Source organism: Vanacampus margaritifer, chromosome 11, assembly GCF_051991255.1.
Source record: "Vanacampus margaritifer isolate UIUO_Vmar chromosome 11, RoL_Vmar_1.0, whole genome shotgun sequence".
In the NCBI taxonomy this organism is placed as follows: domain Eukaryota; kingdom Metazoa; phylum Chordata; class Actinopteri; order Syngnathiformes; family Syngnathidae; genus Vanacampus; species Vanacampus margaritifer.
The window spans coordinates 2,839,732-2,862,524 of record NC_135442.1 but is presented as its reverse complement, the minus strand read 5'-3'; the positions used below and the strand labels follow the sequence as shown (position 1 = coordinate 2,862,524).

The window sequence follows — 22,793 nt, the reverse complement described above, 5'->3', positions numbered from 1 at the left end:
TACATACAGACCCCCGTCGTTTGCACAGTTGTATTATTTTTTTATTTGACCGATTATTGCCTTAATCCTGTCCGATTATCCTGTGGTGCGCCAACAATAATTTCATGAGAATTTCATTTACAGGTCTTGTGTTGGACCACCCAAGATTGTTAAACGGTACCATATGTTGTTTTGCTTGCTATTTCTTTGCTTATGTTTTTGTTGTCTATGCCCTTTCATACATTCATACCGTGTAGCCCAAGGTGGCCGAGCTGATTCGCAATTTACGTGATGGGAGCAATCAAATGCCAATGACCTCTTAATGTAGCCGCTCTGTTTCCTTCTCTTGAGTGCTTGTGACTCATAATCTATACTGTGTACTAAAGCCGGAGGGTTAATCAAGGCTCAACATCAATGTTGGTTTTCCGCATGTCCTGCTGCGCAAATGGGTCAGAAATCAACTTGCGTCGACAATTACGCTTCAGAAAGTCAGATTGCAGATTTTTTTTTTTTTTTTATTGTGGGTTTTAGGTGAACTAATGAATGCACGCACGCACGCACATACACATGTTCACCCACATACAAAAAAAATAAAAATACAAAAAAAAAAAATATATATATATATATATATATATAAAAAAAAAGAGAGAAAGAAAAAGAAAAAAAGTCAAATCGGTAAAATTACCGAATGAACAATACTGAGCTCTCCAGAAAACAAAACAAAAAACACAACAAAAAGAAAGTCAGATTGCAGATTTTTTATTTTTTTTTATTGTGGGTTTTAGGTGAACTAATGAATGCACGCACGCACGCACATACACATGTTCACCCACATACAAAAAAAAAAAAATACAAAAAAATATATATATAAAAAAAAGAGAGAGAAAAAGAAAAAAAAAGTCAAATCGGTAAAATTACCGAATGAACAATACTGAGCTCTCCAGGAAACAAAACAAAAAACAAAACAAAAAGAAAGTCAGATTGCTGATTTTGAAGTACACACAAAGATTTTTTATTTTTTATTTTTTACAGGAGAGCTCAGTATTGTTCATTCGATTTGACATCATCATTGCTCTCCTTTTTTTTTTTTTTTTTAAAAATTCCAACAAATCAATTAAAAAATTTTAATAAATATTTTTTACACACAAAGATTTTTAAGTGAGACACTTCACTCATGGGGGGGTGCAATGTCTTAAGTGACTGGATTGTCTTGCCTGATATGACATTTGACTTGCAGGCAAGCCTATCGTTGAACCCCACTGGATGTCACGTCTCTATGTATATATGTACATTCTTTACAGCTACACTCCTGTCACATTCAATTATATTATTTAGCCATGAACATGCCATGAAGGGAATTATTTATGTCACTGCTTCCCCTTTGGCAACTAACAATTAACCATCGGGTTGTCTTTTATATTACGATGCACCTCTAGGTGTTATTCTATGTGCTTTTCAAGAACCAATGAGGTGTTATTACTATTGTGACAGTCGTTTAATTGGTTCCGTCTTAGTGGCTTAGGTTAGCGATAGAAATGCAGCGTGTTCTGACGAATGTACACATTCAGGTTAGGTCGCCGACATAGGAACAGAAATCAGTCGTAAAAGGACTTTCAGCAGTAAATGAATTGTAAAGGATCCCGTCTGTATGTTGTACTTATTTCCTTTCAGCTTCATTGCTGCTGCATTTTCTTTAGTGCTTGCAGCCCAACTGAAACGGAATCCTGTGCGGCTCTCACCGGAGGATTGGCTGACACGCTTCTTTTTTTTTGCCTTCCGAGGTGCCGCGCAAAGCTGTCAACAGAGGCATAACCTATTTACTTCGCCTGGAATTGTGTGTTGTTTTTTTTTTGAAGCCGGATTTCAATTGAACTTTTTCAAGTTTTGATTGTGTTGCCTTCATTTCACAATTTGACTTGAGCGCGGTTTTGATCAACTGTCTTGTTAATTCTATTCAAAGGATGGAAGGCTGTTAGATTTCAAAGTCAAATTTACAAGCTTCAACTATCGTTAGGTGCCTTGGCTGCATTCGTGTTGGCAAGGGTGCTAATTCCTTAAAGATACCTTGGGAGTGAGAGTGAGTCATTTCCTCCCCTTCTGCTGCTTCCCCACTATGTGACTCTCATTCTAATCCCTGACTTCTTTTCCTTTTTCTTTTTTTTCCCCCCCAGAAGCAAACGCTTTTTGGAAGCAAACAACTCCCGTAGCCATCAGCTGTGGTGCCATCTGCCTAATTTCTCCGTCTTATGCTGGAATCTGTCACAAGAGCATCATTTGACCTCTTGGCTGCACCTGCTTCTGCTTCATAGTTGTTCATTCAACATTCTTGTCTTGAGACATTATCGGCGATTTGCTGATGAAGTACACAATTAGCCGCACGGGTTGCGATGCTGCAGTACGTTTGACAAATGGAAGAAGAGGAATGAATGAAACGACCCTTGTTTGTCTGCTAACGCTGTCATTAATCGGCTGCTTTTTGCTCTCCCCGGACAACACACCTGATATTTCAATATCATTTATTGTTTCAAGAAGGTCACAGGAGACGGCAGCGGGTGTTCGATATCTGCTGTAGCCAGCGTGCTATGAGATACCATAAACACCGCAGACAATATTGATCTATTTGAAATACCTCGGAAAAACCTGGATGCTTATCCGACGCATCTGCATGTGATTCGTCTTACTAAATGTTGCTTATCTTGGACACTCATCTTGCAGTAATCTGTCAGTGACACATCCTGACCGTGGAGGTCTTGGAATACTTTTGTGCACAGGCCTGTGTTGGTTTAACTTTTGATTTAAATGTGAATCCTGTTGTAACCAAGGGCCTCTGTTACGATCGCTGCCATTGTCACGGTCACCGTTGATCGGAATTTCAATTCAAAGATATCAAGGCGCACAAGCATTTACATGAAGAACCTTCATTGAGTTATGTAAATCAGACAGAGGGGAGACGAGACACACTAGTATTTAATTTGGCAGTGTCATTTGCCAAAACGTTGTACGAAACACATTTTTGTCGCGGCGTTGCGTGCTGGCAAGTAGATCTTAGACCTTTCTTTGTCTGGACTTTGATGGACCTGAACCAGATTGAACCCTGGTCATCTTATGAATATTATCAACTGCTGAGACAAATAACGAGCTAAAGAGCACGCAGCCCTGGCGTTACTTCACAGGGCAGAGAAGTTAGCTACATATTATCTGTGAATTAACTCTTTGACTGCCAAAAACGTTAAATAACGTTTAGTAAAATCCTATGGAGGAGTGCCAAAGACGTTAAAAGACGTTTGTTTCAAAATAGAGGTGAAACTAACCATTTTCTATTGTTGATTACTGAAAAACGGAATAAGGTAGAAACAAACTTTTTTTTCTGATGAAAGATGAGAGTCCAATCTTTCATTTGGTAGTATGTGTGTTTCCAGAGTCCAAACACATCATTTTCTATGGACCTTGAAAGATCAGTCAAAATGCTTAAAATCGGCTGGCACCCACGGCATCCCTTTTCTGAAAACGTCTGGCAGTCAAAGAGTTAAGTGCTTTTACTTCATTGGATAGAAACATTCAATTGTTTATTTCCATTTAGGTTTACTAATGTCCTTATTGAACACGCTTCGTGGATGAAAGTTTTGTTATAAATACCGTGAAACGTCATATTTTTGCTCACGGTTTTCATAACGTCAGAACGTCAGAATGTGAATCCGCATCTCACTCCAGGAGTGAGTCATCAATTTACTCTCGAACGAACGTTACAGCAAAGTAACGATTAGATTAGTCATGGGTTGATTAGTCATGCCTGGAGAGTGAGGCACAAGGATGATGTCATAGAAATGCGACGGTTCCCCCACACCTCAAAATACAGTAAGAATTGATAGAGGGTTATATTGCACATGAGATGTTTTGACACTGTATCGCTGTACCAACTCAGTGGCCTTGTGGTAGAGTGTCCGCCCTGAGACTGTGAGGTTGTCGGTTCAATCCCCGGCCGGGTCATACCAAAGACTATAAAAATGGGACCCATTACCTCCCTGCTTGACACTCAGTATAAAGGGTTGGAATTGGGGGGTTAGATCACCATGTGATTCCCGAGCGCAATCATTGCTGCTCGCCGCTCCCTCCGGGGATGGGTCAAATGCGGAGAACGAATTTCGCCCCCACTTAGTTGGGTGTGACAATCGAGTGGAATTTACCTTTACCTATCACATTGCGATTTCTATCATGATATCATTCAGCTTTACACTGAAACAAGCCCTGATCATTAATTAGCTCTCTCGTGCTGGTACAGGTAGGATGTGGTTCCGCCACTACTTTTCTCCTTATCCCGATGCAGCCATCAATCTGGAAGCGGGCAAATCTGGACTTGTCAGAACACATGGCCTTTTCCCATGGCTCCAAACTGCAATCTCTGCTCCCTAACAATTGGCGCTCTCTCTCAGTCCCAGTTAGCCTCAAATAACAAGTGTTTTTCCTCAAGGCTACACAGCTGCCGCCGATTGTGCTGTGCTTCTTGCTTTCACTATTAAACACAGCAATGAGTTTACAGCTAATCTGTTGTTGTTTAATTCAATGTCCTTGAGGCTCTTTTTATAGGAAGGTACTCGTTCGCTGCCATCCTAACGGGCTTTTGGTTAATAATAATATTTAAAAAAAAAAGTTCCAACCTCGAGTAATCCCCTCTGGTGAATGTCAGATGTCCAAGTGAACTTTTCTGACTCACTGAAAACATTAATTGCCTAACATTGAAAACTTCAATTAGCTCTGGGTACTTCCCATTAACATAAGGTGGCCCTTATAAGCTGTTCTTTCTTCACTGTTTCGGTCTACAGTTTCAGAAGCTGTCTAAGCTCATTAGGGAATCGGCGACCTTTGCCACCTCACTGATCATCATTCACCGTTTGCTATGATTGACACCTGTTTTAGTTTGGTTTTCCAGTGCGCAACTGCAATGTTGTTTCCTAAGGCTGCGGCCTTTGTCCAAAAAACAACCCAATCGGTCAGACGTGTTCGGTAATAATAATTGCAGTTGCTGGAACATTTGCAACAGACTTAGCGTTTCAGTAATAATGACTGTCAAGATAAATCACATAATGCAAATTCCTTGCTACCGCTCAGAGGCGTTTCAGGGCTAGGTCAGGTCATCACACTCCATTTCTGCAAATTTGTGCTCTCTAATGCAATATTATAATGTGATTCCACTTCTGTGGCAAGGCAGGAGCAGACGTCGCACAATCCCCAAAGCAAATCGCGGAGGTTGTTGAAAGTTGTTAGACTCAAATTGACTAATCCGCCACCGCTGAAAAAGCCGCAGTATTCATTCGCCAGTGTATCCTTCTCGGTTATATTGCATCCTCCTCACTAAACACTTGCTAAATTCCCTCGCAGACGACTCTCTCATCTAAGCTTGTGTTTCAGTGTTCCGGTGATCTACTTTTAGCTCATAGCCAGCTACAAACGGAAATTAAAAGAATATTAACAAGGCATATGCGTAGTGTGTCAAGGACATTCCTTTAAGGCTTTAAACTGCTGCAGCTTCACTTTCGCAATGCACCAAAGTAGGTCTTTTCACACGTGTGAGTGAACTGTATAGCCAATTACAGATTACTGGAAAATGTTTCGCGACAGTCGCGTTTATAATTTAGTGAAGTAGAAATTGTAACTGCCTGATTAATTAAGTTTGACTGCAGTGTAATGCCCTCAAAGTAATAAAAGTAAGAATTGAATTCAGGGCTAAAGCAGTGGCTGACGTGCCGAGTGTTGGGGAAAGTTCTTCCAAAATGTCACGAAAGTCAAGTATTAACTAATTTGTTGCCATATACGTTTATATTCGTCAGATGGAGTGCAGCCATTTACTGCCACAGATGTATTTTTTCGTCAAGTCTATTTTTTTAACAGGTCTCGCCCAGCTTGTCTGGGAAATTCAAGTTTGTAAACTACTGTAATGACTAATCGACCCCTGTAGATGGCAGTGTTAAATCACACTGGATTTGAGATGCGCACTACTTCAAGATGTTATGAGTGCAACTTCCCGATCAGTCATACATGTTCCTTTTGTCTTTTTCTGTCTTGTCACTGATGTGAAACTGAGAGCAAATTGTAGTTTTTAATCTGATAGTTGAGCGCTTTTTCCTTGCAATATCCTCTATTTTGACCCGTACTTCCTGAAAGAAACACTTTGGGAATACTTGGAGTACTTTGTTTTGAATTTAAAATTGAGTAGTCTGTGTATGCGTTATCATGTTGCATGGGAAATAATATGTAAAATGGAGGTGAACTTTAACTCTTTGACTGCCAGACGTTTTCAGAAAAGGGATGCCGTGGGTGCCAGCCGATTTTAAGCATTTTGACTGATCTTTCAAGGTCCATAGAAAAGTATGTGTTTGGACTATGGAAACACACATACTACCAAAAAAAGATTGGACTCTCATCTTTCATCAGGAAAAAAAAAGTTTGTTTCTACCTTATTCCGTTTTTCAGTAATCCACAATAGAAAATGGTTAGTTTCACCTCTGTTTTGAAACAAACGTCTTTTAACGTCTTTGGCACTCCTCCATAGGATTTTACTAAACGTTATTTAACGTCTTTGGCAGTCAAAGAGTTAAGAGAGACTCCATATGCTGGCCTAGAGTTGTTTACAGCACCTCTGTGGATATCATGAATACACATGAAGACACAGGCGACAGGTAGCGAGGACTGTATGGACACTTGCACATATGGCCGGGTGGATGGTGTTTGACTCTGCCATCTTTTTTTTTTTTTTGTACAAGTCACCCAACCGCTAGACATCCGTCAAAAATGTAAATTGCATCATTAAATATGTTTTATGATGTTGTGAATACAGGTGGCTCTCAAGCTGGACTTAACTTGAGGGTCCGCAAAAATAATTTGCAATTAATTATACCCCCACATGGGGACCAGCATGCCAATAAAACACATATAATGAACCAATTTCTGCTCCCGATTTTAGCTTTGGGCCAATTAAGGCTTTAGCACGGACGGATGTGCCGTATCGTATTCCCTGCCTGATGTTTTTTTTTTATTTTTTAATCAGAAAAGTTTTTTTTTTCTTCTTCTCAAAACTCTAGTATGTCCTACTGTTTTACAGAATGAGGGCATCTTTTGTGAAAAAAATAGAGTAATAATAAAATAATATTCATATTGATTTGCTAAAATGTGATTTCCGTCACAAGGGCCATTTGGTTTCAGAGCAAAACGATACGACTCAGTCTCTCAGATGTGATTGGACGGTGGACTCGTCGTTTACTGCACATCTGTCTGTACTATAAAGCTGAGCTGTTGCAGTTGATGCTAGCATACTGTAGGAAGAAGCTACCCGTGGCAGGGGCAGCAGGTTGGTCAGCACTTATGCGATGGAGATCCAAGGAGACTTGATGACAGCCCGCGCTGGTTCTAGGCGTTGTTCTGCTTTGGTCATTTTTGCAAACTCTCTAAAAATGTCAACTCCTGTTAAGCCGCTTTATGGTAAATCCATGTTTCAGCATTGCAAACAGTCCAGTGTACTGAACTGGCTGTGAATAGCTATTTTAAGTGATACATCAAAATTGAGTTAATATATTGAATGAATCCTTATTTTAGCCTCTGTTCTTTGTACAATGATCTTTTTTCCCATTTTTTTTTTCCAGATTGATTTGAAGGCATTGGAAAATCAAACTGCCATCTCATTGGAAAGGTGAGTGAAGAGCGGCCATGTCGCTCATTTCATTTTTCTTCCGCGTTTACCCCAATATGACTTACAAATGAAGCACAGGGATGATAATGAGCAGTTGAAATAATTTACGCCACGACTTGAGATATCTTTGGGACTGTTGCCATGTATGAGAGGACAGAAATGACTAATGAGTAGCAAAACAAAATCTGTAAAACTGGGGCACGCAGCAGGGTTTGTTTGTAGTTTTGTTGCAGATATATTATACATCTTTGTCTCCCCGTGGAGGCCGAACACCACGTTGCTGGATGTCGTTAATCACCAGAATCGAGCCGAAAAGCAGTCAGTTATTGCTTTTTAGCAGAGAATGATTCTCCTTAGTTAAGTGGTCTTACACTCACCAAGGGTTAGTGATATTATCCAGGTGAAAATGGGGTACATACATAACACAAAATAATTGGGGAAAATTTTTTCCCATCTTATGATCAGAGTCAGCAAAGGCCTGATTCTTGGATCCCGCTAAAAGATTCTGACTCGTGGGTTCCACAGGTGTTCTGACTCACAGGATTTACACTAGAAAGATTCCATTACCGACATATAAGACCAGTCACGTTTTAAAAATCAGTGACGATGTTGTAAATCACTGTACGCTGATGCATGGTCTTCTGATAGCCAAGCATCAAGGACATTTTTTATTCAATATGCCCTTTATTTTGTCCACTTCAAGGGGTATGCTTCATGTCTCTGCTTTATCATGGTTATTTTTAGGAAGGCTCAGATATCAGGGGAGCCCGGCCGGGTTCCTTTTATTCCTCCATGCTTTCTTGTCACTCTTTGCTTTGTTGCTCCCCAAACTCCCAAACGCGTCACTCATGGATAATTATGCACCGTGGGAATCCATTTATCCACTTAAGAGCATGTCGCCATGTCACCAGTCTTTTCTCACTCTTGTGACTCATTTACTTAATTATTTGAGAAAGCCATTCGAGGACTATTTAAGTGGCCACCCACCACATATGTTTTACACACGAGGAGCGTAAAAACACTTTTACAATGTGCTGCTCGGCAACGGCTTTCAACGAGTGTGGATGAAATGATGCTGATGTCGTAATAATGTCATCAAGAGGCTTTCAACGTTGGGTTAGGACGCAAAGTGCATATGTCAAGTCGTAACCAGAATGTCTCCGTGTGGCTAGCTATAGCATAGCACAGCACCCCCCAAGGCGACTGATGTTGAAGTCCATCTGACTGCTTTGATTGCTGTTCCCCTCCAATCCTAGCGGTGGCAGTAATGCGCATGACAAAGTTGGTGGCCAGCTGCCACTGCAGTGCCATCTGCGTCATACATTTTGTATGAGAGGTAACCCAAACCAGATTATAGTTCACGCCTGAGCAGCCGGCAGTGTGAGGGCCCTCGAGGAAGCAATCGCTGTGTTTATTGTTTTGAATTGCCTTTGGTGGGCTTGAACATTCCAGACAACACACCACATTTTTTTGCAATCTCGGGTAACCTGGTGAAATGCATGCATGTGATGGGTTGTAAACGTGAACCCCATAAAGTCACTCAGAAGAAATGTTAGGACCAGACACCAGTTCGAGTAGTCAAAACAAAATTGGACGGTTCTTTTTGAGGAATATATGATACACCCCACTTGCTATGGTTGTTTTGCTTTTGATTGTTATGGAAAAAAACAGGATCCTTGTTAATCTGGATTTGTTGGAGTGGTGAATACCTGTTTATGTAATTGACTCTTTGACTGCCAAAAACGTTAAATAACGTTAAGTAAAATCCTATGGAGGAGTGCCAAAGACGTTAAAAGACGTTTGTTTCAAAACAGAGGTGAAACTAAGCATTTTCTATTGTTGATTACTGAAAAACGGAATAAGGTAGAAACAAACTTTTTTTTTCTGATGAAAGATGAGAGTCCAATCTTTCATTTGGTAGTACGTGTGTTTCCATAGTCCAAACACAACATTTTCTGTGGACCTTGAAAGATCAGTCAAAAGGCTTAAATCGGCTGGCACCCACAGCATCCCTTTTCTGAAAACGTCTGGCAGTCAAAGAGTTGAGATAATTGTGATGTGTAACATTAAGTGGAAGGTATACTCATTGTTTGATTCAGATCTGTGAAACCAAATAAAAAGAGAATTAAAGGAAAAAAAAATAACAGTTCCACATTCCATTCACATTATCAACATGCATTGTTTATATTTACAGAATTTGTATGTTGTTTCTCACTCTGCACCCACACGCCGGTTCCCTCGGCGGCCTTCTTATCTGCGCTATCTGCACGGCAAGTTCCTCAGTTCCATCCACTCATCCAGCCCCATCCGTCCCTGTGACCAGACAGGACGCAGATGGATCCAGTATCAAAGCCCGCGTTTGTTTTGGAAACCTGGCTGTGGGAGTGGTGGCCAGATGCAAAAACAATGTCGTCATTCAGGCGAAGCCACGCTCGAACCTGCTGTCACTGGCGCTGAAGATTCATTCCCAGCAGAGTTATTCTGCTGACTGTTTCCATGACATCTGCGTTAGACTGCGCAAACTGCAGATAGAACCTGGAGGGGCGATTAGAGGACGTATCGCTACAATAGCAAAGCTGCGTTAAGCACTAGATCTCTTTTAATCACCGTTTGTAATGCTTCTTGAGGAAACAACCTAGGGTTGTGTTCACCATCGTAATAAAAAGACGGATTTTGGAATGTGCAAGTCACAGTGTAGATGGTGGTAAGATTTTACCACCCAGAGAGCACAAAGATTTGGATGGTCGTGAAAAATGGTGCTTTTTAAAATTTCCGATACTGTAATTAGTCCAAATTTGAGCATGTTTCCTCCCTTGCGATCAGTCAGCAAAGGCCGGATTGTCAAATGTGCTCGGAAAATGACCAGGGTCAGCGATCATACATTTTCAGTGCCTAGTTTATTGCGTTTCTTCATCCAACTACTACACTTTCTTCTTTTTTTGTATTCTCCATCAGTTTGGATGCTCTGTGACACCGTGCTGCCCCTCACAGGTCTGTTTTGGTACTACTTGCTTGGTGAGTTGCGTGTGAGAGTGTAGAGTTGGCTCAGGTGCGTGAGTCTGTAGTATTAACTCTTTGACTGCCGGACGTTTTCAGAAAAGGGATGCCGTGGGTGCCAGCCGATTTTAAGCATTTTGACTGATCTTTCAAGGTCCATAGAAAATTATGTGTTTGGACTATGGAAACACACATACTACCAAATGAAAGATTGGACTCTCATCTTTCATCAGAAAAAAAGTTTGCTTCTACCTTATTCCGTTTTTCAGTAATCAACAATAGAAAATGGTTAGTTTCACCTCTATTTTGAAACAAACGTCTTTTAACGTCTTTGGCACTCCTCCATAGGATTTTACTAAACGTTATTTAACGTTTTTGGCAGTCAAAGAGTTAATTAGTCTTTGTGGAAAAACGAACAGGGAAGCTTCAAGGCAGAGCTTTTGCTTTGAATTTGCAAGTATTACAGTTGTTTGATTAATAGTTTTGCTCCTATACCACATATAGTAAGAACAATGCAACACAACTGTGTTCACATTTAAAATTAAAATAAATTGTTACGATATTAAAAACTGGTTATTTGTGTACTCCAGTCCACAGCATGTGTAGTTCAAGTAACTGATTTTTCTCACAACATCCACTAGCTGAGGAAAAAATGTCAACTGAATTGCATATGTTGGCAGAAAAGACACAATGCAGTTCCTTTAAAATACTGTTGTTGTTGTTTTTTTTTATTCTTGTAAGCAAATGCAACTGCACTGTTTTTAAGGGACAACTAACAAGCATTCATGAGATGTTTAGGGGCTCGTGGACATATTTCTTCTTGCCCATACATGCATTTTGTCCTACTAATGAAATAACAGACTGAATTAAATTAGATTGTTACGGTCTAAATGAATTTTCACCACCGTCGCCGCCATTACTGAACCCCCACCCGTTCCAACCCAGATCAACAGAAAGGTTGTGATTTGATCTCTTTCACCTTGATCAGATTACACATTGGAATTAGTATAATTACAACCATTGGTGATTAATGGGCAGGCTATAATTAGGCCTCTGGATGATGAGTATGTGTTCGTGTGCGCGTGCATGATAGAGAGGGTTTTCAAAAAATGTTCAGAATCAAGATGTGGTTGCTTTAGTGGATGTAGGCATGATTTTTCACAGAAAAGGATAAAATACAGTTGAGTCAAACACATTTAACACTTGCCATTGCCCTAAACGTCACAATCCAATATTTGAATCAAACATTCTACAGATCATCCCATAGATGAATCGAGTAATTGGATAATAATTTTTTTCACTCTATTAAACAACACTACCAAGACAAAATATGCATGTGAGTTGCAGGTTTGTTAGATTTCTGGTCCACCTGGGGTCACCATCCTCACATTCTACACTGTAGTATGATGTGACTTTGAGTGTTTGTGGCTTTAAAAAGGCGGGGCATAGTCTGGTAAGTGACGTGTGCGTCAGTGATTGAGACCGTAGTTGATTAGCCAGTCTGCACGCTGAGTGTCTGGTAGCCATAGCAGTCCATGTATAAATTATTATTATTATTATTGTTGTTATTATTATTAGGTGTTTCTTTCATTATTTTCTGATCTCCGCAAAGGTTTGAGGCAGAGATTTTGCTTTGACTTTATAGTGATCCAGTTATCTATTGTCTCCAATTTTCCACCACATAGTTTCACTTTTGGTATCTGGTTGCTATGTTTAATGTTTGTTAAGTGTGACACGACATCCTTATTTTCATTCCTGCACGGCAACTTCCCCGTGGAAATCATACAAACACACGCATACATTTTAGAGACCCTCGTCGACAATTACGGCAAACATGATTTTTGCCAATTGCATTTTCATCTCATTTGTATAATTGTCGCGTCTCTGACCCGGTGTGAAATGTAAGCATGCTCTCATTTTATGCGACGCTCCATAACCGAATCCGAATTGTTGCGCGAAACCAGGCTAATAATGTTCCACTTGTGCACTCCTGGAAAGCATATCGACATCCCTCATGATGTTACATTCAAATATTGTGGTAGCAGTGAGTACGCCCAAGAGTCGGAGGACCAGGGTGATAAGACACTGAACTGTAGGCGGTTCAAATATTAATAGCAATTCACTGTATGTTAGTCATTGTGTATGCATGAGATCTTTTTGTGTCTTTGACAAACATTGCGCCCCTGCATACCCTCTTGCCAACGTCTCAGCCAGTGAGCAAGCGTAGCCGAGCAGAATAGAAGAGCGAGCGAATTGACACAATGGAGATTATGGATCCTCTCTGACCACGAGCGCAACTGTTATGTTTAAGCTTGGATAATCCCTATGTGAGCTATAATATTGCTGCCGTCTTAAGATGTGGGCGTTTGTGTTTCTTTTTCTGCTTCCCCCGCCCCTCATATTGCACACCTACATAAAGCAATGATATGAAGTATTTTTTTTTTCCTATCTGAAGAATTTTTATTACATTTTGATGCTAATTATGCTTTAGTTGAAAGATACCTACCTGATGCAAAAAAAAAAAGAATTTCGAATCGCTACTGCCACCTGTGGCCAAAAAATTAAACTGCACAGAATTTTACATCCGCAGACAGAGGGCGGGAAATTCGAACCCAAATTCTGTTGGCCAGAGGCTTGCAAGAGTATCCATTGTGAACCGCTAAGGTGCTAATCTAATAATTAGAAGATGTTTCAGTTATAAATAGTCAAATAAAAAGGCTATTGTAAAGATATTTTTGGCCAAATTGCTTTAAGGCTAGATTTGCAATGCAGGTCAAAGTGCACAATACTGATTGAATTGCCTGAATTAGATTTTTTTTTTTTTTTTTTACTACACTGTAAATTCTGTAGAATAAATTTGACTCTATTTAGAGTGGGACCAAATAGACTCAGTTTTAGAGTAATATTTACACTTGGAAGAGAGTAAAATAAGGAATTGGAATAAATAAAAAATAAAAGTGACTCAACGTAGGAGCAAACTCACAACCTCAAGCTTGGAAGACAGCCACGCTCTCAAGGTGATTTCAACACTTGTGAAAATGTGAGAAAAATCAAAGACAATCCCGGGGGACAGAAAAATAGTATCGATTTGTGGAAAAATGTGAACATGACCATATTTGGACATACGAGGGGTTCCGCTGAACAGCGCCAATATTGGCTTTGCAGTCCCCACTCAGTATAAATAAAGCGCGCTACTCAAATGGTTGTGCTGACAGATTTCAACACGTCTGACATATGGATTATTGTGCGAGCGAGTGGAATCCATCATGTTCATCACCATTATCATATCACGCATAATCAGCTTGTCACCACTACGGGCCTTACGCGCTTAAGAATCTACTGTTGTTTTAGCAGTCTGTGTTGGAAGTGCTGCAAGTATAGGCGTGCGTGCATGTGTTTTTTTTATTTTATTTTTTTTAACTTTATTCACTGGGTGAGTAGCATTCGTGATCTGGAGTGATGTTTTCTCCCTGCGGCAGTGGGAACTTTCAACATGACTGCATCATGGCATAAGTTTGCTGTCACATTATTCTGAAATGATGCCCATTGCGCACTGAATTCATGGGAATAGCCAAACAAAAGTACGAGTACTGCGGCGCACACACCTACGAAATTCTTTATATTTATACAGTATTGATTTTTATTTGAATATCCATCATCTAAGCTTGAGGTATCTCATGTCCAAAAACGTCCCTTTTGCCAATTTACTTCATGACATATTCAAGGTACAGTAACTCGTAAGAATTCATCCTATAAAGCCGATAGCTTTCCCAAAGACAAAAATACACCCGGTCCCTTCGTAAAGGATTTTGACATTTTCCTGCACCCGCAACGTGGCAGGCCTTCGAAAGCGTCACCATATTTGGCGCCAATCTTCACACTACTTCGCCGTACTGCCTTTGCAAGGTTTCCTCAAGCTTGCGCGGTTAAAATTAGCACGACAAATTAGCACTGATGACTCATTCATTAGCAGCTTTGTGTGTGTTGGCAGGCAGAGGTCTAGTTGAGGACTGCTTTTTTTTTGCTATTTATTAAAGTCCTTGTAAAGTGAAAATCAATATGTCTTGTAAATTTGACACACAACAAAGAAGAGTGTCGTTAGCAACCCTGCTACGTTACGCCAAAAAATGGCCATGCATGGAAAATGAGGCAGCGAAATTGTGAAAAATCAAGCTGCTCTTTCTGTTATGGAACGCTGTGGGCGGGTCCACTGAATGCGATGAAAGTGCAAGTCGCACATAACTGCTGATATGAACGAAGTTGCTCAAGGTATTCTATAGTGCGCGATGTGTCACAACTGCTTGATGCCGGAGTGCGTCATCGGCACCCAAATAAAATCACAAAAGCTGAAATGGTAAAAAGTTGTTTAACGCTACCACACAGTTCTCAGCCATTCCACATTTTCAGTAATTATTTTCAAGCATGCGTCATGTATTGAGAAACATCTCTGAATTCATTTCACAAGGTCTTACAAGAAACAAATGTTGAAGGAACAACAAAAGTCTATGAAAAGCAGAATGTTCGAGGTCATTTATTTTTATTTTTTTTTACATCATTCAATATTTACTCAATCATGCACATGCTTTATTAATGAGGCATCATCAGCATACTGAAAGTCCTTTGGTTAAAGAAACGTTCTCCATGGCTTTACTTTAGACAATTTTGGGGTAATTTAAACAAATTTGACAAGTTGCGCATACATACAGCAATATTTTTTTTAAAATGACCCCAACTTACACAGAACTGCAAAAACGAGTATTTCTAAATCTTGCTGGAATAGTGTTATCTTGAGCAGCACACACAACAAACCCTTTGGATGGGAAGTATAATGCTGCCGTTTTCAAAAGCCCACATTGCGTAACTCATTTTTTACACGTTTATGTCTTTCGGAATCGGAAATGCTATTGATTGATTTGAATCCAATTGTAACTTTTTTAAATTTATTTCTGGCTATAATCAACATGCAAAACACAACTAGGAATTTGGTTACAAGCCATGTCGTCCTTCATTATGATTGTAAATGGCGTTGGAGGGTGAGCGCCACTGAACACTCGGAAGTGGGCCGCCGGTGAGAGAGTGAGGATGCAGACCACGAGACCCCGGCTTTGCCCTGCCTTCTCTTATCAATGTTTTTTCAAGCTGTGTCTCAGCTATTTTGAGCAAAATGCTCTGAGAGCCCATTAAATGTGATTGTCCAGCACCAACACCAGACAAAGTGGCAGACACCACTTTGGATTTCGCCCCATTTTTGCTCCTAATTAGACGAAATTTTCCCACACAAGTTTAGAAACAACAAAGAGTAAGACGTGTTACATAAACTTGTTTTACACTGCAGGTGTGTGTGTGTATGTCAGTGAGCTATGTGTTTTAATGACAGCTAAACATGTCAGTTTAGGTTGTTGGCGTACCACTTGGTCAGCAGGGTTACTATAGTTTTGGCATTCTCATTTTAGTTTTTATTTCGTTTTTTTTAGTTTCGTTTTTTAAATTTAGTTAGTTTTAGTTTGTTTTCAGGGTGGTTCTGTTTTTAATTAGTTTCAGTTATTTAATAAATGCTTGGTTTTAGTTTGTTTTTAGTTTCAGTACTAGTTTTCGTTTTTTTTTTTTAAGTGTATTACTTGTGTGCAATATTTAATAAACACCGTGGTAAAATTAAGAAAATAACAAATTTCTTACCTAGCATTGCGTTTTGGCTGAATTAAATGAAAAAGCAGGTGAGCCGAGCCATTGGCACCAAATGTCAAGCACGTAAAATTCTGTTGCCTAGGAGTGACATCAGCTGAAGGTCCTTTTCTATTGGCTGCTGTTAGATGACGTCACTTCTGTGTGAAACACTTTCAAACTTCCTTATTCTGGTTAAATAAATATACTTAAAATGACATTTAACTCATTCACTCCTAGTCATTTTTACAGAAGCAGTCCCCTTCACTCCCGGCTATTGTATTGGATTTTGACAGATTTTGCATGGCTCACAGATGCTATAAAAACATGGAGCCTACCAAAATAAAGATTAGAGTCTCTTCTTTCATGAGGGAAAAAAGTATTTTTCTATCTGTTTCCGTTTTGCAGCAATTAGCATTAGAATATAGCTAAGTTTCATCATTATTCACAAATCTGCTTAAAACTATGGGTGAAATAACTTTTTGCAACATTGCCCTGGTTGATCTCTTATACTCTGCTGCCACCTGCTGGCCTTTTTTTGTAACAACTACCATTGCTTCAAGCATTCTCTTCAGTTATGAGGCTGCATCAAAGCCTTCTTTATGTTTTAGCATTAAAAATGTATTTATTTATTTTTTTTAAATGTTGGGACACTTAAAACATTTAAATTAGAACATATTTATACGTTTTGGGGATCAAATGAGTTAAAAATCGTCCCCAAAGACTCATGCATTAAATTAATTACCGAAGACTAAAATGAAGGACATTTTCACTAAAATTTTAGTTTTAGTTAGTTTTGTAAACATAAAATTTAGTTTCAGTTAGTTTTTTAAATCAGATGAATCACATTTTAGAATTTTGATTAATCCCGATTAATCTCTTAATTAAAATGGCTTTTTTTATCAACACTTTTTGCCCGCCAAATTTGAAGAGCACCTTTTTCTTTCGACATTTTATGCTATGAGGACGTTTTCAAAAAATTTTGATCCACTGCATACGCTCATCCTCCTCTTTTTCTAATCAATTAATTACTTGCATCATTTAAAATGGGGGAAAAATGACCCCGATACTTTGACATGGACAAATATTCAGAATGTCAAGTAGGCATGTCGGTATTGCAACTTGGCAGCACTCTATATAAGACGCGATACATCTGCTACGGTTCACAGCAAAGTACAACCAGATGCCGTCATGTACGTTTGCCGGTTCACCTTTTTTAGAAGAAACATCTAAAATATTGAAGAGTATTTTCCCCAGAGCGTTTCCCTTCTCTCGCTCTCTCTTGAGCCATTATAGGTTTTGCTTTTTAAAACGTATGTACCGTACCGTGCGCCGTGAGGAAGTTGAGTCCATTTATAACGGCAAAGTCAATATCTGAAAAATTGATGGGGTACAACGACAAATGGCCTCTCCTTGAATGCCGCATGCAGAAAATGACATCAATTTGATGGCATCTTTTAGTGCACTTTTGTGCAGTCAGATGGCATTATGTCCAGTTGGTTGACCGTTGACATGATTATACGTACCATATAGAATCGGCGATGGGTTTTTCTTGTTTACCACACAACAAAAGTCTCTTTTGTCCAGATGCAGCCATTTTTCAGCATCTCGAAACATCTTGTTTTTGTATGCGCTGTGCTGGGCTTGACGTGTTTATCGCAGTGCGTACAATGAAGTGGCTGTCGACGCAAGGAAGGAAGGAAAAGAGGTCGTTGGTTGACCAGAGAACCAACAAACATCCCGGAGGAAGCTTTTTAGCAATAAGGCCCAAGCTGCATTTTATTTATTTTTTTTGTTGCTGCCATGTGTTCGCAGTAACGAGAACCTTAAGAGCAAAATGGGCCCTGGCAGCTCGTGACCTCACTGTCTGCTCACGTCAAACATTTGCCGTTGTTTACTTTCTGCTGCTCATCTTTTTACATGCTTGTTTGTCGCATTATTACTTTAGGTGCAACTCGGCTCTCGTATTCACGCGTTCCAAACACACGTTTGTGTACGTTTGCTTTGTGATGGTAATTGTGAATCGGCACTGTTGTTGTTTACATTTAAATTCCGTTTTGTAAAAGCCTCTCTGCCTCTGTCTCTTTTTTGCTATTATGTCATCATTAGTGCAAGTGTGACCCAGTCTCATGTTAGGAAACCGGTTATATAAACATGCCTTGAGCAATTTGTAACACACCAGTGTCGTAGAGCACAGTGTGTGGTATGCACAATGTAGCCTCTGTCCTGCCTTTTGGTTTCTATTCACAATTTACAGTGTACAGTTTATTACACAAAACATGCATCGCCTGTCAAAAGGTTATGACTTCAAATTGAAATCAATCGGGTTGTAAGCAGTCGTTTTGTGGAATAACTGTATACCTAGGGACAATGTACGTAATGGCACTGACCTTCCAGAAAAGTTTATTATTTTTTTTCTTCTCAGTTTCTACTTTTCCTACCTAACCCAAATTGTCTTTACCCTTGTTTATGTTTTTTTTCGGGTATTGCATGGGTTTTACTAATGTGACTATTGGGCACAGTAGAAATGCACTTAAGTGGTCCACCACCATTTTGGTTTTGGTTAACAGCCATGTCATTTTTTGTTTTCACAGATGACCAACAGTATTGGTTAACTTTCAAAAACATTCCCTGAAACGCACACAGCTACTGCAGAAGGTGCCATTTTTAGAATTGCTTAATAGTATCATGTTCTGTAGTAGTGTTAATAGACAAGCGGTTTATTTCAAACAAATCAAATTAGCCCGATAATAATAGTTCTAGACAAACATTAATTGCACCGTCTATATGAATATATTTTAGGAAATAAAAAACTGTGATTTTTATTTATTTATTTATTTATTTATTTGGCCAAATTAGTCTTTGGTTTCCGCCTTACAGTGCCAATCTATTACTTACAGGGATGTGATTTTTCCGCTAATTCGCGGAATTCCGCTTTTTTTATCCCCCCAATTTTTTTTATTTTTTATTTTTTAGTAGTTCATTGTGTATGCACATGACTCCGACAGATAACATCTTCTGCTATAACAAAGACATTTGTGGTATGCTCTAATATGAGTTACTTTTCATTTGGTCATGATACAATTATTTGTTCATGAAATTTGAACTCTTCAACATTATTTATGTGTTAACTTAGTAATCACATTAGTTAGATATGATGATATTCTCAGTGATAGTTTTTAAAAGCAAAGACAGTCCTATGTTTTTGAATGTGACTGATTTTGAGTTGACTAAAACTGCCATTTTATATGGGATAGTTCAATATACATTGAAAATTTATGCTGTTGTTTTGTCTATTTCTTTGTCATGTGAGTGCATTGAAAGTACTTCAAAACACGGAAAACCCATGAGCTTCGGGGGGCTTTGCCCCCCGTGTCCCCCCACCAGGGCACTGCCCTGGACCTAGCTGGGTGCCAGCGGCCCCCAGACCCCCGGCTAAATTTTCAGATAATTTCACTTTGGTCAAATCACATCCCTGTACTTAGCAGTAACCTTTTCTTATGTCATGGTTAAAAAAACCAAACAAAGCAAAAAGTTTATTTTCAATGTTGCAAACTCACTGTGAGCTAATTTCATTTCTTCTTAACACTGCAGCCGTTTTCGGAGCCAGGCTCCATTTTTATTGATGTCCAGTGCGCCACCTGTCCCCTACGTTCAGACATTTGCCATATGTCCCGCTCAAGTCTAATCACCACAAATCTACCCATCAGCGGCACGCAGGACCCTAAACGATCGTCTCTCGAGCGTTTTCCGCTGTTCTCCGCTGCTCTCGCGTGACACCACACACACACACGATGACAGTTGGTCACACTTGAGTACCACAAGCTAAGACAGGCCCGTTTGAATTGATTAGACTGCCATAAATGAAGTGATGATGCACTTAAAGAGCGATGATGGAGAAAGTCTTGCTAATTGATTGTTCCGTCACTTTGGCAAGCGTGCTTTGAATACATAATCAGTGCAACTGCTGGTCAGTGACAATGTTGAAAATATAGTGTGTCCTTTGTCACCTTTGTTTTTAAATCTCTCTATAGATAAAGTAAATGTCAAATTTGAATGATCAAAAAAAAATTGTGTAAAATGTTGCTGTGGGTGTGTCCATTGAATGCGATGAAACAACGCTCTGCTCAGTTGTCAATCAGATACCTCCAGTACAACCTGGAAAAATGGATGCCTCTTCTTCTTGCATCTTTGCTATGTTTTAAATATCCGCTTAAAGCTCGCCGTGGCTGAAATATATCCCACCGGGTCATCAATGAGCCGCAATAGGCCGCAACAACAAGGCGCTCTAAAGCGGCCAAGGCAGCGCATGTCAAGTTGGAATACCCCCCGCCCCCCTCTCTCTCTCTCTCCGCCGCTTTCTCTCCATGATGTGCGCACACTCATAGACAAACCCAAAAGCGACCACGCCAGCAGACCATTGAACGGGAAGATGCAATTGGTTAAGCCGTTGTTTGCAAGCTCGGCCTTTACATGTTTTCAGCAATTATCTTCAAATGTAGTTGAAAACAAATCTCTGAATTTACTTACACTGGTTTTTAAGCAAAGGTGAGGGAAAAAGTCAGATCAGACCATAATATATAGATTAGCCAAATTAGGCGAAAATGCTAAAATAATGAGGAAAAACCTCGAGGTCAGTCATTGTGTAAAAGTAGCAGCACAGACTCAAATCTGTTTGGCTCACCCCATCAGATGCATGTTCTCTGGCTAACTAAAATAGGAACCCTTATGTAACCACAGCCGGGCTACAGTGGTGTAGCATAATGGCTGTGAATCTTCTACGGAGTGCAACAGCTAAATATACAGAATGCATAATGTGAGCAGAATGGCTTCTTTCTGCCTGCAGCCCTTTTTATTTGTTTTCTTTTTGGGATTTATATTTTCATTTTTTTTGTTTTCCTACTATGAGCCAGGCACAGTATGGCATGTGGAACTACTTTCATATTCACAATTTAATCTCAGTTGTCATAATATGAATAATTAAATGGATGGATGGGACAGCACTGACGGTCCATTGTGTTGCAGTGTTTTTTTTTATTCCTTGTTAAATTTGAACATGCTTTGGTCGTCATGTATTTTGTTAGGAGGTTTGACAGTCTACTTCTACTGAAGTTCTTATAAATCAATAATTAAAACTTGAATGATAAAAAATATGTATAAAATTCCGGTTATGTAATGAAACTGGTTTCTGAAACATTCGGGATAATCCGTATACTTGGTCATTGTGCTCAATTGGAATACCCCATTCGAAAGCGCGACGCACGGAACGTCATGACGCAAATAGGAGTCACTTCCACTTTTAACTCTCTACAGTAAAAAAAAAAACCCCACATATTTATCTAACTCACCAAGCTAAATAAAGCAGTCAGTTTCCTCCTTGCTCCAAAGACAGATTCCTTGCGATCATATCCCATTCAATCAAAGCATTCCAACTGTGTTTATATGAACAAATATTCCGGTTACAAAAAGGGGCAACCCGGGAATTTCCAAATAAAAACATATTTGGGTTTACATGGCCTTTAAAACCCCGAATACCGCAATATTGTGTTTTGAAAAGGTTCTTGGCCGCATGTAAACAGACTCAATGGAATACTTTGTACACAAGTACAAAGTACAAGGCTTCCTCAGTCTATTATGTACACTACAGTATTTGCTTCTTCTTTTTTTTTTGCCAGATTAAACTGCCAATGTACCATCACAAGCTTTTGCTTCAGATTTGTAGTTTAAAAAAAAAAAAAAAAGAGGTCCCGCTGACTTTTTCCAATAGTCCTTGAGGGAAAGCGATGACGGTGTGCTAGTGTTGCTCCTCTCCCTTCTGTGCCTGATTTCTATCGCACGGTGGTTTCGATAAGGGAGTAACCGCATGATTGAAGTGCTTCTCTGATGTGTTTGTGATCCCTCTTCTTCCCCGTCCGTCCTTGTGTGCACATTGTGATCCTAACGATGCCGGCTTCTGATAACTCCCAGCTTGTGTAACAAAGAGAATATTGATCTGTGTGCTGTGTTTTTTTCACTATTCTTCATTGTTGATGCCCCTATCATCTTTAGCGGGCACCGCAAAGTCCAAGAAGGTCAAAGCAATTCCTCTGATATCCTCCCCGGTGTCGATGTATCTGTCCACTATTTCAGTGTGTCTTTTGATAGCCTCCGATTTATGTTGTGATGCGCACCCGAGTTAAATCCGCATAGTTCAATCAATGGCTGGCAACCGTCCCCAGCTGTAGGATCGCGGCTCTGGTTTCTTCTGGCTTCTATGGAGAGATGCTGGTATGGCAGGAAGATAATGTAATGACAGTTTCTGCACACACACAAGCGCAGCTGAACTTTAGTTACACCCAAAAAAAAATAATTCAGTTAAATTATAGTTGGACATTTCTGTCTCAACTCATTGGCTTTCGCTAATTTTGTTTTTCAATGGGGCTATTTTTCATCGTTTTATATCCCTGTGTCTTATTTGATCCCCATAAATCAAAAG

The 22,793-nt window shown here is 39.7% G+C and overlaps 1 protein-coding gene across 2 annotated transcripts in view; it reads left to right on the top strand.

The window, feature by feature from the left end:
* adarb1b (adenosine deaminase RNA specific B1b) overlaps positions 1-22,793 on the top strand; it is a 101,750-nt gene that overhangs the window by 25,630 nt on the left and 53,327 nt on the right. Inside the window, exon 2 of one of the 2 annotated variants that reach the window (XM_077579477.1) lies at positions 7,614-7,660. The exons of the other annotated variant lie outside the window; for it this stretch is intronic. The gene's annotated coding sequence lies outside the window, so the exon portion shown is untranslated. The remainder of the gene's footprint in view (positions 1-7,613; positions 7,661-22,793) is intronic. 2 annotated transcript variants of the gene reach the window in all.